Below are 16,304 nucleotides of genomic sequence, written 5' to 3' on the forward strand. Positions count from 1 at the left end.
ATAATGAGCTTCCACATCCCCAAACAGAACACAGATTTTTTAACAGCAAACCACAGCTGCAGTCATTAGAACACATGAGGACTTGCTAAACGAATTTCTCAACTAGCAAACCATCAACTTAAGAGTTAACAAAGGTGCTCAATGTCCACTAAAATACCTTCAAGGTCAAGCATAGCTAAACCTCCATAAAATGCAGTTAAGAGGTGAAAAGAGTGGAGAAATTTAAATGTATAACTAAAACTGAGGATTCTAGAAGAAAATGGTAGGGATCTGTGACCTAAATAGGAAAACTTACTGCTTAAAAAAGATATTTAAAAGTAAACTATTTCACAAAGTGCCTCTGGGAATAAATAAAGATTATGCTCTCAATCTGTCTTCTTTCTATGTCCAAAATGATCTGACTCGGCCCATTTCTATGTAAATGGGTGGATGAGATTTCTTTCCTTCTGTACAAAGCCGAATAACCTCTGAATAACTTGGTGTATTCAAAACACGTCTCAGTTTGAAGTCAGATGTCCTATGTTTGAGAACCAGCTCTATACTGAGCAGTGAAGGCTCTTCTGGCCATAAAAGCTCTCAGGGAAGGACAGCAGTAAGGATTGCTATCATAGGCTGACGCTTCATGGAAGAAACCAGGATTGAGTGTGACCTCAAAAAGGGCCCAGGTCACAGTCTTCAATGTAGTCATTGCTTGTTTTTACAAATGCAAACAGATTCTAGCATGTATACCAATTTGCAAGGCCATGCTATGAAATATTCAGAGAAACTCAGGAATCACACACGGTTCCTATCATCGAAAGCAATACTTGAAAATCTTTTCTTTAAGCGCAGCTACTTGAGAATGAGAAGGGTCTCACATGGTGAATTAAAATCCACCAAATTGGCACTTCAGCTGAATGAATAAGAGGGGAAAATTCTAGAAGCATGGACTGTCCGTAAAAGAGACGCTGCTTCATTCTTCCCTAGAAATAATAACATCTTTTACATATGACACTTCTGAGGGGCTTTAAATACTTTATCTAATTAATCCGCCCAGCTTCCCAGAGAGGTAGATAGGGGGCAGGTATTATTATCTGAATTTAGCCATTGTAGAAATTAAAGTCTCCTGATTAAGTGACTTAGGTAGGAGGTGGCATTTGCACTTAAATAAGTGGGTTCTAAATTCCCTGCTATTTGAGTAAAAAGAGCATCTACAATGTATATTAAATCTTCCTTTTTTTAATCCATCCTACGTGTAGTCTGGCCAAAAAAGTCTTCAGCATTGATTGGTACAAAGAAGAAAATACCTCAAAATGTAATTGTAAATTTAGCAGTGGCTTCTGGGCCAAGAGGCTAGAGGTTATTTTTATTAAACTATAAATAAGAAGATTTCTTATATTTTTAAATTGCTGTACTAGTCAATTTAGTATTATTGAAACAGTTAAATGTTCATCTTAAGTATCAGAATAGAACTATCTGAGGGGCTGTGGAACTCCACCTTTGGGATTGGAAGGAAATCTGCATTTGGACCAGGTAATTAGACCCTCAGGGTTGGAAACATGAAGGACAATAGAAAAAGTCCAAAGAGAGAGTCAAAAACAGGAGACTAATTTAGCAGGCACTGTTACCTACGCAAAAGTCATTTTCTTCTTTGCTGGCAGAACCCCAGCTTGGGGGGGTCTGTCAGCCACCCTCCCTTGTCAATCAACTCTTGTCCCCATTTCTCTTGCATGTTATACACGTCAGGTCTTTGTGGGCTATCTGGACCAGCAACAGCAAACATGTGGCCATGAGTGAGACAAGTAGACCAAGGGGATGACAGGACAAGAAGAAGGAATGACTCTATGCCTTTGATAATGTCATTGAGCTATTGAATTAGCCACCCCTGGTACCGTTTTATCTTGGCACTCTCTTTCTACATGAGTTAAAATTTCGGTATCATTTAGGATAGAAATGTCAGGTTTTCTACACAGATGAGTTGTCACTAATACAACCTGGAAGGCATTGTTTTCAGAATTATTTCTATGTCATTACTTCTGATGGCATCTCAGACCTGCTGCTATCCACCAGTGTAAAAATACTGAGATAATGAGCCCAACGTTTGAGAGATCCCTGAGATGCATACTCACAAATTTCCTCACAGATCAGAAAGAAATGTTCTATGGACTTTCCCCTAAATAAACCACAGGGAAAGAACGGGCAGAAGCTACACCTACAGAAGCTGGTGATAATGGAATAGAAAAACTGGGACGCAGAGGCAGAGAGTTTGAAGAAATTATGGCCCATTTTACCCTGGATCTACAGAAGAATAGTCCAATGATCATCTAGTTGATAAAAATAAATGCTATGTCCACAAAGCACCATGTAGGTCTACAGAGCTGATTTCAAGGTTTGCCTATGAATTTAATAAACAAAGCCTATGGATTTGTCTTATTGTCTTGCTGCTTGAAAGTTGCCCAGAGATGGCTAGTAGCTTAAGATTTAAAAGCTCTATCTGTCCAAATACCCAGACAGACGGTCTATCCATGTGGTAAGAGCATACATAATTCTCAGGCATAGGAGGTACATTCTGAATCCTGGTGTGACTTCCTGAATCTATCTACCTCATATTCATTTTTCAAAAAGTAAACAAGCTATGTCTGCCAGTTACACTGAACAAACAAGCAGCAAATGATACGTAATGAAACTGTTCATTTTTTTCTTACTGAGGAGTGTGCAACAAATGAAAAATAAACTACTCCATTTCTTGTTATTTGAAAAGCAAACGGCTAAGAATGAATTCATTTCCACTCTTAGGTTCCCTGGGCATACTGGAAGTTCAGAAGGGTGTAAGGCAGTATTTCAATAAACGCCAGTATCAAAGTACAAGCCACAATAACAATAAAAACAACACAAATAAGCCAAAAAACTACGAAGAACACTCAGAAATACAAGGCATCCGAGTGAGCAGAAGAATGAAAAGATGGTGTGGTTAAGCTTCCAGTGACGAGATTTCTACAACTTTGCGAGTTTTTGCTTGTTTTGATGGTGTGCCTAATTCTGAGCCAATGTTTTAGTAAAATATCAAATTATAACAAGAAAAGAATAAACAACTTTGAGCATCACTATGCAAGATACTACGTCAGACATGGAAAGAAATTTAAAAAAGAAGGAAGGAAGGAAGGAAGAGAGGGAGGGAGGGAGGGAGGGAGGGAGGGAGGGTAGCTGTGGCCCCTGCTTTCCAAAGATGTAAAATGTAATTAGAGAGAATGCATAGACATATGAAAACATGCATAAATGCCAAGTAGTAAGCAAAGTGTCTAACAAAAAGATTACCAATAATAACATGCACAAAGACAGCAACACTGTCATTCAGAGGCAAGATTCAGTGCTAGCGGCATAGGGATTAGAGACAACCTGCCTGTGGTTTAAACCTCACCTTTGCCATAAGAGCTGCACAAAATAAGGCAAGTTAACGAACCCTTCTGTAAATCCTTTTTCTCATTTTTAAACTGGAAACAAAGCAAACTATAGACTTGGTGAGTTGGCTGTGAGAAGTAGAAAGATACATGTGGAGTATTCAACAGAGTGCTGAGCCGTCACTAGAGTACTTGGTAAAGGGTAATAATAAAATTAGTAATAGTTGGCTAAGTAAATGGTATTCATAAATATAGCTGATGTTTATTTTGCTTTTTCTGTGGGAACCATTCTGCCTAAGTTATCTCATTTAATTATCACATCAACTCATATAATGTCATCCTTACTTTAAAAGTTTAGAAGTGGGCAAAGTCTATTCTAGCTATGAGACTCGGAAGAATTCATGGAAGAACTTATTGTAAAGGATGTGCAAGAGCTGGGCTGGAAGAGAGGCAATGTAATGGCATACCAGGAAGGGAAATGGTTCAGCAAATACACAATGATGTTAAAGAGCCTATCAATCATTTAAAGAAATCATGCATTATCACTAAAAGAGTATGGGCACAAGCAATTTGGTTTGTTAGAGGACTGCTGTGTCCAAGAAATTGTTCATCAGAGAAGCGTAGACTTGGACGGTGCCTTATACAAATGAATCGGGGAACTGACTTGGTCACCTCTCTGGGGTTGATAACTTGAAGAGATGGAAGCTTAGGGAAAATGTGCTCACTGGATCTTCTGAAGTAAGTAGGCAAGTAAATAAATAAATAAATGGGCCCGTTTTCACATACACAAACCTAATCAAGCAGAGAAATGAAATCTACTTGTCCAGTAATTATTTTGTTAATATGTAGATTTGAACAGTTTCGAAATTACTGTTTTCAAATTAATTGTCTAACTGCATCTCACCATCACCAGGGTCAACCCTTTGTGATGGAAACATCAACATTATATGTTATTCCATTCCCTTGCTGATTATATCATCAATAGTTCAGTGATGGTGAAGTCAGCCTGGAGGGGCACGGGCAGGGGGTGTCCCTGGGATCTCCTCCCCTTTCTCTAGCAGTTGAAGTCAGCCCAAAGTTGGACAGTAGCTGCCTGAAGAACTCTGATATTTCTCCTAGTTTACCTGTCTGCCCCCAGACCTTCAGCCTTTTAGTGTGTGGGTGATGTCTGCTTTTGTTCTTTTTTTGTGGGTGGTTGTTTCATTGTGCCAAAGGGTTTTTTTTTGGGGGGGGGGTTCTGTGTTTTCTCTTGATTCAGGAATTTTACTGAGAGTGGTGACCCTCTTCATTGTGACATTTTTCAGTTATACATTGTTAGGTTCCCAAAGTCAGTTAGGCAAGGTGTCCTGGGGAAATAAAAAATTATTATTGTCATTTTGAAATTCTGAAATTAGGACCACCTTGCAAGACAACTGAATTATAAACGTGGTTTGTCGTCTTGTTACCCAGTCAATTGGCCAGTAACATGAAACAGTTATTAGACTGTGCTGTGCGAGTATAACTTCCTCCTGCTAATGTGATGGAATTAATTCATACAACCTGATAACAAGGCTATTACAATGCGAACAATGGTTTAAAAGAGGCTTGCGTGGAACAGCCAGGCACCATTGAACATTTCAGATCAAAGGTCTATTGAACAGAAAGAACAAATAGAATCAATTTCTTGAACTGTTTCTGCATTTTCAAACTTGCAACATTATACCACATAATGTGACTTAATGAAGTACAGATGAGAAGACCAGAGAAAAGCTAGTTCTAATGCAACAGTGAAAATTAATGTTGCATTTTGGACTTTTTTCTTCTCTATGGGAACAAGCTAGTTATTAAAAACAGCTTTATATGCCTAACATTGTGGACTTTGAAGCCAGACAGGAGTTAGATAACTTACTTAGTTACAGATAACAAGGGGTAGAGAGATACCTTGGCAACTTTTCATCTAGGTTGCAAAGTTGTGTGTTACAGAATTTATTTATTTTCAAACAACAGAGTACTTAATGATGTTAAGTGTCTATCCAACTGACATAAAGTAACAGAAGATGCACAGAACATTTTACTTAAAATCTGAAATTAAAGGTTGAAGAGTGACCATAATAAAATAGCTAGTGAATAGAAAAAAAAAAAAAAACTTTACTTTTCCAGAAAGCTCATTTGTGTTAAAGGTTGTTTCTCAGTAACATGTATTATAAGGGTTGTTTCTCAGTAACATTATAAGGGTTGTCTAGAAAAAAGTACAAAATATATTTATTCTTTAAAAACATTTGTACTCTGACTATGATTTGTACTCTGACCAGACTTTGTTCTAGGCTCCTTGGAATTACCAGGAAATAAATTAGCAATAAATGAGAAGAAATTACTAATGATGAAATTTTATAAGAATAAAATATGGAAGTGAAGTATTTGGAAATGACTAGCAGTTAAAATAAATTAAATAGTAATTTTAAAAGTAACTAAGATTAGGAGAGATTTATAAAATCTTAAAAAATTACACAAATAAAATACTAACCTACATTTTAAAATATTTAATCTTTTGAAAAATGTCATACAACATGCTGCTTAAGAATAAGGGTCATGATTTTTTATTTGTAATATATTTCATCTAATTAAAAAGTGGCTTTTTAATATGTTATTATTAAGAACAAGAGCTATGGAAAACATACTATAAAATAAAGCAGTTATTAGTAATTACTACCGAATATCATCATCAAATTATTCAGAAATACGTATTAGATTCTATTAGGATGTATTGTCTTATTTTTACCTATTTTATCATTTGTTTTACTGAACAAAGGTATCCAAACCTAATTACCTTCATTTCTGGATATCAATAACTTAAAGACAAAGATATCAGTGTCGTAATATTTTAAGTGAAAATTTAAGAAAATAACACAGGTTGACAAGTAGAAATAGAGTGATTATGTAGACAAAGCAACGTAAATCATTTCTTTAACCAAATCTTTAACTTAAAAATATCCAATTAAAAAGACACACGAAAACAATGAAGTAATACACAGCTAAAAATGTAGAGAAAGTACTTGAACACGTGAAATAAAAACGACATCAACAACACTGTCAAACTTTAAAATCACATTGCCAAAAACAAGAAAAAAAATTCCATTTAATATGGTCGAATTTAAATGTTAAAAGTGCAGCCTATTAAAAGGCAGAATCTGGACTGAGCCGGTGGTTAAATACATATATGATTAATACTTTTCTACTGAAACATTCATGAAAATACCAGTGAGTTCTAGCAGTATTGGAAATTGAGAATATAAACTAGTGATCTCACAGATTGGTAATAATATTCCCTGAATACTTTACAGATCATCTGGATTGAGATTAGCAGTGAATGCATTGCTATACTTTTTAAGCTGAATAATACGGAAAGAAAAAAAAGGATGGTTATTAAAAAAATCTATTAACTCTTTTTTCCTAATATGGTTTGGCCTGCACTGCCCATGCAGACTTGTGACCACAGCCTTGTGTCTGCTGGAAGAGAGCCGTTTGCTGAGGCGACCAGGACCATTCACATCCTGTTCCCACCCCACTGCCTCCTCCTGACACCATCAGTTTGTAAGGAGGCAATGGGTCCAGCACAAGAAGAGGAGAAATTTTACTTAATGAGCAAAATTAACAGTAATTGCTGATTAAAAGGAACCCAAGAAATGGTTCATTCTTCCAGAGAATTACAGATACATGCCCACGTTCGAGTAAAAGAAGAACTAAAAACATTTTTGAAATTCTCATGAATAAATCCATCTCCTTATAATTAGCAGAACATATAATAGAAAAGAATGTTTGACATATCTAAGTTTCCTCAACTTTAAGGCAAGAGAGAGTCTGTCAGCACTCAAGTGGAGCTGAAGTTGTAAAAAACTATAAGAAAAATGTATGAAAACTTGGGTTCTGTAAAAAGAGTCTACAACCTAGAAGAAGAGTGCAATGCTTAAAAAATACAAAGGGGGGACCCTGACGCCCAAGGAGATGGAAGGAACCCCCAAGTGAACCAGTAGGACATGGCGGGACAGAGGGGGGAGGAAAAGTGGAAGCCAGACAGGATCGGCACCCCTAAGCCTGGGGAGATCAGGAGAGGCAGGCGAGAGGGCCCTCTGGGAGGAGCAGGAGAGGAGCAGAGGGCGATCGCCTGGCCCACCCAGCCCGGGGAGCCTGTTGAGCTCCCAGGCCAGTACCCCTCCTCCAAAACCCCCTCCAGGCCTCATGGGTCCTTGGGGGCAAGGGAGGGAGGCCCGGGAGATCAGGAGAGGCAGGTGGGAGTGGCTCTCTGGGAGGAGCAGGAGAAGAACGGAGAGCGTTTGTCCTGCCCACTCGAGCCCAGGAAGCCTCCTGGGCTCCCAGGTGAGGTCCCCTGCCTCTGAGACCAGGGGTGGGGGCAAACCTAGGCCCTTCCTGTTCCTTGAGCCTAAGCCCCACCCCCCAAAGCCCCCAGGCCCTTTTCGAGCCCTGTGGGTCCTGAGCATAGGCCCTACCCACCACCCAACCCTTGCCCTTGCTTAGGCCCCAACCTCCACAGCCAAGGCCTTTTCCCCTTTTTTTTTCTTTTTTTTCTTTTTCTTTACTTTCTTTCTTTTCTTTTCCCTCCTCTTTTTTACTACTGTGGTACTGTTGTATCTTCTGGTTGTTGATTCATCTGTATTCTTATATTCTTTCTAACATATCTGTTAGTTTCCTAGTCTAATTTTATTTTTTACTTTGTTATTGTTCTCTCTCTTTTTTTTTTTTTTTTTTTGCCACCTCATGCAGCTTGCGGGATCTTGGCTCATGAGCCAGGGGTCGGGCCGAAGCTCCTGCGGTGGGAGCTCTGTCGGAACCACTGGACTAACAGAGAACCTCAGACCCCAGGGACTATTCATTGGAGTGAGATCTCATGGAGGGCCTCATCTCAGCACCAAGACCCAGCTCTACCCAACAGCCTACAAACTCCATTGTTGGAAGCCTCAGGCCAAGCAACCAATAAGACAGGAACACAGCCCCACTCATTTAAAAAAAAAAAAAATGAGATGGCAAAAAAATATGTCACAGGTGATGGAGCAAGGTAAAAACCTACAAGACAAAATAAATGAAGAGAAAATAGGCAATCTACCTGAAAAAGAATTCAGTGTAATGATAGTAAAGATGACTCAGAATCTCGTAAATAGAATGCTGGCATGGATTGAGAAAATACAAGAAATGTTTAACAAAGATCTAGAAGAACTAAAGAACAAACAAACAGAGATGAACAAAACAATAACTGAAATTAAAAATACACTAGAAGGAATCAATAACAGAATAACTGAGGCAGAAAAACTGAGGCAGAATAAGTGAGCTGGAAGACAGAATGGTGGAAATAACTGCCGAGGAGCAGAATAAAAAAAAAAAAGAAAAGAATTGAAGACAATCTCAGAGACCTCTGGGATAACACTAAATGCACCAACATCCAAATTATAGGGGCTCAGAAGAAGAAGAAAAAAAGAAACGGTCTGAGAAAGTATTTGAAGAGATTATAGTCAAAAACTTCCCTAACATGGGAAAGGAAATAGCCACCAAAGTCCAGGAAGCACAGAGAGTCCCATACAGGATAAACCCTAGGTAAACACACCAAGACACATATTAATCAAACTAACAAAAATAAAATTCAAAGAAGAAGTATTAGAAGCAGCAAGGGAAAAACAAAAAATAACATATAAAGGAATCCCCATAAGGTTATAAGCTGAGTTTTCAGCAGAAACTCTGCAGGCCAGAAGGGAGTGGCAGGATATACTTAAAGTGATGAAAGAGAAAAACCTACAACCAAGATTACTCTACCCACCAAGGATCTCATTCAGATTCAATGGAGAAATCAAAAGCTTTTCAGACAAGCAAAAGCTCAGAGAATTCAGCACCACCAAACCAGCTTTACAACAAATGCTAAAAAAACTTCTCTAGGCGGGAAACACAAGAGAAGAAAAAGACCCACAAAAACAAACCCAAAACAATTAAGAAAATGGGAATAGGAACATACATATCGATAATAACCTTGAATGTAAATGGATTAAATGCCCCAACCAAAAGACACAGACTGGTTGAATGGATACAAAAACAAGACCCATATATATGCTGTCTAAAAGAGACCCACTTCAGACCTAGGGACACATACAGACTGAAGATGAAGGGATGGAAAAAGATATTTCATGCAAATGGAAATCAAAAGAAAGTTGGAGTAGCAATACTGGTATCTGGTAAAGTAGACTTTAAAATAAAGACAAGAGACAAAGAAGGAAAGGAAACGAAGAAAACAATAGCAAAGATCAATAAAACTAAAAGCTGGTTCTTTGAGAAGATAACCAAAATTGATAAACCCTTAGCCAGACTCATCAAGAAAAAAAGGCAGAGGACACAAATCAATAAAATTAGAAATAAAATAGGAGAAATCATAATTGACACTGCAGAAATACAAAGGATTATAAGAGACTACTACAAACAACTATATGCTTATAAAATGGACAGCCATGAAGAAACGGGAAAATTCTTGGAAAGGTACAATTTTCCAAGACTGAGCCAGGAAGAATTAGAAAATATAAACAGACCTATCACAAGTAATAAAGTTGAAACTGTAATTAAAAATCTTCCAACAAATAAAAGTCCAGGACCAGATGGCTTCACAGGTGAATTCTATCAAACATTTAGAGAAGAGCTAACACTGATCCTTTTCAAACTGTTCCAAAAATTTGCAGAGGGAGAAACACTTCCAAATTCATTCTACAAAGCCACCATCACCCTGATACCAAAACCAGAAAAAGATATCACAAAAAAAGAAAATTATAGACCAATATCACTGATGAACATAGATGCAAAAATCCTGAACGAAATACTCACAAACAGAATCCAACAACATATTAAAAGGATCAGACACCATGATCAAGTGGGATTTATCCCAGGGATGCAAGGATTCTTCAACATATGCAAATCAATCAATGTGATACCCCACATTAACAAATTAAAGAATAAAAACCATATGATCATCTCAATAGATGCAGAAAAAGCTTTTGACAAAATTCAACACCCACTCTCCAGAAAATGAGCATAGAGGGAACCTACCTCAACATAATAAAGGCCATATATGACAAACCCACAGCAAGCATCATACTCAATGGTGAAAAACTGAAAGCATTTCCACTAAGATCAGGAACAAGACAAGGGATGTCCACTCTCACCACTCTTATTCAACACAGTTTTGCAAGTCCTAGCCATGGCAATCAGAGAAGAAAAAGAAATAAAAGGAATACAAATTGGATAAGAAGAAGTAAAACTGTCACTGTTTGTGGATGACATATACTATATATAGAAAATCCTAAAGATGCCACCAGAAAACTACTAGAACTAATCAGTGAATTTAGTAAGGTTGCAGGATACAAAATTAATGCACAGAAATCTCTGGCATTCCTATACAGCAACAATGAAAAATCAGAAAGAGAAATTAAGGAAACACTCCCATTTACCATCACAGCAAAAAGAATAAAATACCTAGGAATAAACCTGCGTAAGGAGGTGAAAGACTTGTACTCAGAAGACTATAAAACACAGATGAAAGAAATCAAAGATGACATAAACAGATGGAGAAATATACCATGTTCTTGGATTGGAAGTATCAATATTGTGAAAATGACTATACTACCCAAAGCAATCTACAAATTCAATGCAATCCCTATCAAACTGCCAGTGGCATTTTTCATACAACTAGAACAAAAAATTTCACAATCTGTATGGAAACACAAAAGGCCTCGAATAACCAAAGCAATCTTGAGAAAGAAAAACAGAGTTGGAGGAATCAGGCTCCCTGACTTCAAACTATAGCACAAAGCTACAGTAATCAAGACAGTATAGTACTGGCACAAAAACAGAAATATAGATCAATGGTACAGGATAGACTACCCAGAGATAAACGCATGCACATATGGTCACCTAATTTACGACAAAGGAGGCAAGAACATACAATGGAGAAAGGATAGCCTCTTCAATAAGTGGTGCTGGGAAAACTGGACAGCTACATGTAAAAGAATGAAATTAGAACACTGCCTAACACCATACACAAAAATAAACTCCAAATGGATTAAAGACCTAAGTGTAAGACCGGACACTATAAAACTCTTAGAGGAAAACACATGAAAAACACTCTTTGACATAAACCCAGCAAGATCTTTTTTGACGCCCCCTCCTAGAGTAATGGAAATAAATACAAAAATAAACAAATGGGACTTAATTAAAAGCTTTTGCACAGCAAAGGAAACCATAAACAAGACAAAACGACAACCCTCAGAATGGGAGAAAATATTTGCAAATGAAACAACAGACAAAGGATTAATCTCCAAAATATACAAACAACTCATGGAGCTCAATATCGAAAAAACAAACAGTCCAATTAAAAAATGGGTAGAAGACCTAAATAGACATTTGACCAAGGAAGACATACAGATGGCCAAGAGGCACATGAAAAGATGCTCAACATCACTAATTATTAGAGAAATGCAAATCAATACTACAATGAGGTATCACCTCACGCTGGTCAGAATGGCTTTTATCAAAAAATCTAGAAACAATAAATGCTGGAAAGGGTGTGGTGAAAAGAGAACCCTCCTGCACTTTTGGTGGGAATGTAAATTGATACAACCACTATGGAAAACAGTATGGCGGTTCCTTAAAAAACTAAAAATAGAACTACCATATGACCCAGCAATCCCAGTACTGGGCATATACCCTGAGAAAACCACAATTCAAAAAGAGTCATGTACCAAAATGTTCATTGCAGCTCTATTTACAATAGCCAGGACATGGAACCAACCTAAATGTCCATTGACAGATGAATGGATAAAGAAGATGTGGCCCATATATACAATGAGAAACGAAATTGAGTTGTTTGTAGTGAGGTGGATGGGCCTAGAGTCTGTCATACAGAGTGAAGAAAGTCAGGAGAAAAACAAATACCGTATTGTATCACATATATATGGAATCTAAAAAAAAAAAGGTACTGATGAACTTAGTGGCAGGGCAGGAATAAATGCATAGACAAAGAGAATGGACTTGAGGACATGGGGTAGGAGGGGGAAGCTGGGGCGAAGTGAGAGTAACATTGATATACATACAATACTGAATGTAAAATAGTTGGCTGGTGGGAAGCAGCAGCATAGCACAGGGAGATCAGCTCAGTGCTTTGTGTCCACCTAAAAGGAGGGTGGGAGGGAGGCTCAAGAGGAGGGGATATGGGGACATGTGTATGCATATGGCTGATTCACTTTGGTGTACAACTGAAGCTAGCACAGTATTGTGAAGCAATTATACTCCAATAAAGATCTATTTAAAAAAATAAATAAATAAAATGTTTGAGATCAGCAATGTTCAGAGGAAGCATATTACAGCTGACCAAGCAGAAAGGATTTTGGAAATCTCTGCCTCTGCTCTGCGATCCCATTGTCCAGTCCTCCTCTCATGAAGAAAGAATTTAACCTTCAGGAAGGATGGTCTGGAAATTTTTTCTGCATCGTATCAGTGATTTCACCAGGTGCGGTCTTGCCTCCCTTACTTCCTAAACAGCAGGATATACAGTTTTTAGGTGCATCTGAGGGCTCCAAGGAGGGTCCTGAATACTCTCAATGTAAGTGAAGATTAGACAGGGAAGGCCCCCTCGTTCTGGGTAGGGAGAGCTGCCCCAAGATGCTCTCATCACTGATGTCATTTGCATGGTGGCCTCCTGCCCTGTTAGGAGAAGTACCTGAAGGCCTCTTGGGCTGTCAGGGAGGGAGTTTGATCACAAACTCACTGGTGACTTGAGAGATTGAGCTGTTTGTATACTTACTGGCTAATGGCACATTATCTTCTACATAGTGCCTGTTCAGATCTTGCCTATTTTTTGACTGGTTTGTGTTTTTCAGAAAGTGTCTCTTGAACAAGAGACAAGGGTCAGAAAACTACAGCCTGCTGACCGGCTGTCTATTTTTGTAAATAATGTTGAATCAAAAGATGCCTGTTAACCCTCCTACACTGTTGGTGGGAATGTAAATTGGTGCAGCCACTACGGAAAACAGCATGGTGGTTCCTTAAAAAACTAAAAATAGAGTTGCCATATGATCCAGCAATCCCATTCCTGGGCATATATCTGAAAAAAAACTATAATTCAAAAAGACACATGCACCCCAATGTTCATAGCAGCACTATTCACAATAGCTAAGACATGGGAACAAACTAAATGTCCATTTACAGATGAATGGATAAAGAAGATGTGGTACATATATATAATGGAATATTACTCAGTCATAAAAAGAATGAAATAATGCCATTTGCAGCAACATGGATGGCCCTCAAGATTTTCATACTAAGTGAAGTAAGCCAGACAGAGAAAGACAAATATCATATGATATCACTTATATGTGGAAATCTAAAATATGACACAAATGAAATTATCTACCAAACAGAAACAGACTCACAGACATAGAGGACAGACTTGTGGTTGCCAAGGGGGAGGAGGGGTGTGGGGGAGGGGTGGAGTGGGAGTTTGGGATTAGCAGATGCAAACTATTATATACGGAAAAGGTAAACAACAAGGTCCTACTGTATAGCATAGGGAACTATATTCAATATCCTGTGATAACCCATGATGAAAAAGAAGGTATACATATATATATATATATATATATATATATATATATATGTATAACTGAATCACTTTGTTGTACAGTAGAAATTAACCCAGCACTGTAAATCAGGTATACTTCAATAAAATGAATTAAAAAAAAAAGATGACCATTAACTTATGAAAAAAAAAGATACAGAGAAAAATCTGTGGGGGGAAAAAAGATTTATTATAGAAACCAGAACCTGTAGGAACATACCTGTGTTGCAACAAAAGAAAACTTGGAATGTATATGGCCAGAAAAAGAAGATTTGATTCTTTTAAAGGCTTACATAGAGTGAGATGTGCATATGGCTGGAAAAGGTAAGAAAACAAGGCAGGGCAACTTTGTGCATTAGATCAGAATTATTTATTAAAATATTTATTAGAGGCAGAAATATTTATTAGAGGCAGAAAAGAGCTGAATTTACACGGCAAAAAAACAACACAAAACCAAACAAAAACCAAGTATCAACAGTGGAGAGGGAAAATTCTGCCATTTCTAATACAGAGGAAAGAGACCAAGAGGGAGAAATTTTGAGATAAACATGATACATATGAAAAACAGATAGGGAGGTGCAATTTTACAGAAAGTTAGATGTACTGAAGATGAAAAAAAACAACTTGAAGTGATCATCACTGACATGAACTTTTTAAAAAATAACCTTAAGCTTGAATATGCATTGAAATATTGAATGTGACTAGTAAATTAGTAGAAAAATAAATAAGATTTTTTAAAAAAATTTTCTAGAATAAAGATATAAACAGGCAGGAAAACCAGGTTACTTGCAAAGAACAAAATTAGATTGTTTTCATATTATACTAACAGCCTGTAGATAATAGAGCAATATAAAGATAGTTTAAAAAAAGAAAAGCTGACCAGGAGATTTGATCTTCCAGTAATTAGAATAAATTATATGGTTACAATAGTGATGACAGTAATATTGGGTGCAATGTCAAAGAAATTAAATTGATATCTGAAATGCACTTATTAAAAAGAGAAGATAATATATAATAAAAATATAAGCATCATAAAACCATAGAGAATGATACATTATTCACAAAATGTTATTGAATGTTTGAGTACTTGAGTCATGTTACACTACACACCAAAATAAATTATGAACAAATTAAATATCACCACTAGCTAAATGTTAAAAAATACTGAAATCCTTTCAGAAATGGGCAATACAAATGAAAAGGTGCTGATCTCAGTGTGGGTAAGGATTGTATTTTAACGCATAAATGTAAAGGAAATCACATCCAAAGCAAACCAGAAATGTCTACATGAAGGTGAAAACTTCTGAGTTAGTAACATCTTGAGCAAAATGAAAATCAAATAAAGGTTTGTAGTTGGTGAAGAATATGTAAGATGATTAATATTTTACTACAGACATATTTCTAAATTATTGACATAACATCTGCGCCTCTTTGTGGACAGTGTTTTGTTTTTTGTGTTTTTTTTGTGGTACGCAGGCCTCTCACTGTTGTGGCCTCTCTCGTTGTGGGGCACAGGCTCTGGACGCGCAGGCCCAGAGGCCATGGCTCACAGGCCTAGCTGCTCCGCGGCATGGGGAATCTTCCTGAACCGGGGCATGAACCCGTGTCGCCTGCATCGGCAGGTGGACTCTCAACCACTGCACCACCAGGGAAGCCCGACAGTTTTTTTTAAAAGGTATTGATACTTGCACCTAATGGGACTTGTACACACATCGATACAACAGGCAGCCCTGCAGGGCTGCTAGCACACACTCTGAACACACTTGCAGCCACTATATCATTCAATGAGAATAATTTTGTTTTGAATAATTTTGCTCATGATTTATTTTCAGTATGATCAATAGAGTAGTAAAAATGATAAATAGTTTAAAAATAGCTTGGCTTTTTAAAAAGTTTTTAACCAAATTTATAATTCATAGGAAGTGACCTGGAATACTTTTTTCAACTGGAAGGTATATACTTAACTAAGTCAAAGTTTTTAACTTCTGGGTTATTTTGTTATTTATCTTCATAGAAAATGATCAAAATTTGACTAGGTAAATGGAAATTCATTATTTTACCTTATTAATAAAAAATGACTCATTAATCATATATTAATTCAAAGGTCCAGAGTCTCAACCATCAGCTGTAAAGGAACACTCTTAAAAATTGGAACAAAAATCACTGTGACAGTGAAATTTAAGAATTGGATGAGCAAGTTGATTGTAAGGATCACGACCTGTATGAGACTCACTTCTTTTATATGTGATGAAAATTATAGCTTTAATGGCAAGTAGCTGTATGTGCTAAAC

The 16,304-nt window shown here is 37.2% G+C and overlaps 1 protein-coding gene across 3 annotated transcripts in view; it reads right to left on the bottom strand.

The window, feature by feature from the left end:
- The window catches only part of ARHGAP15 (Rho GTPase activating protein 15), a 621,340-nt gene that overhangs the window by 456,300 nt on the left and 148,736 nt on the right, over positions 1 to 16,304 (bottom strand). The window lies entirely within an intron of this gene.

The sequence above is a fragment of the Tursiops truncatus genome, chromosome 7, assembly GCF_011762595.2.
Source record: "Tursiops truncatus isolate mTurTru1 chromosome 7, mTurTru1.mat.Y, whole genome shotgun sequence".
In the NCBI taxonomy this organism is placed as follows: Eukaryota; Metazoa; Chordata; class Mammalia; order Artiodactyla; family Delphinidae; genus Tursiops; species Tursiops truncatus.